Source organism: Typopeltis vanoorti, chromosome 10 (assembly GCF_054136105.1).
Source record: "Typopeltis vanoorti isolate ZY-2024b chromosome 10, IOZ_Tvanoo_1.0, whole genome shotgun sequence".
Lineage (NCBI taxonomy): Eukaryota > Metazoa > Arthropoda > Arachnida > Uropygi > Thelyphonidae > Typopeltis > Typopeltis vanoorti.
The window spans coordinates 23,405,176-23,405,824 of record NC_143558.1 but is presented as its reverse complement, the minus strand read 5'-3'; positions in this window follow the sequence as shown (position 1 = coordinate 23,405,824).

The following is a 649-nucleotide window of genomic DNA, read 5'->3' as shown; positions in this document are numbered from 1 at the left end:
ATCGTTAACATATTAACAATTAAGCAAGTTTTCAAACACCTAAATGTGCAAAGTTTAAATTGACTAAGCAGACGTTAATATAAATTGTAAATATAGTGAACGGTAAATATATTTCGCTCGCTAGATGGCGGTGGGTACTAGATTTCTGTTGTTTATATGAATGGTTCTCTTCATATTAAAAACGCTTTTGCTTCATAATCTTTCTATAACAAAATTTAGAAACTTCCACGGATAAATAAAATATGTAAAATACGTAAATCTTTCCCAACAAAAATTAAAATCGTTATAAATCACCCATAAGACTTATATACATTTTTAAAAACTGGAAAAAAAATTAAAGCAAAAATTTAATTTTGATTCCTTGATACTATCTCTGAAATTAACTAAAATATTTTGTTCGGTGATACTGACGTAAGCGTTTCTATGGCAACGAACAGACCAATGGACTGCCCACCTTTGTGGGCAGGTGCATTGTCCTCATGAAAGATGATTTTGTCTTCTGCAAACTGGGTCTTTTCTCACAAATTTATTTGTCTAGTCTAGTTAAAAGATCGCAATAATATTCTCCGGTTATTGTTTTACCCTTTTCAAGATAATTAATAAACAAAATGCCTTTAGCATCCCAAAACACCGATGCCATGACTTTGTG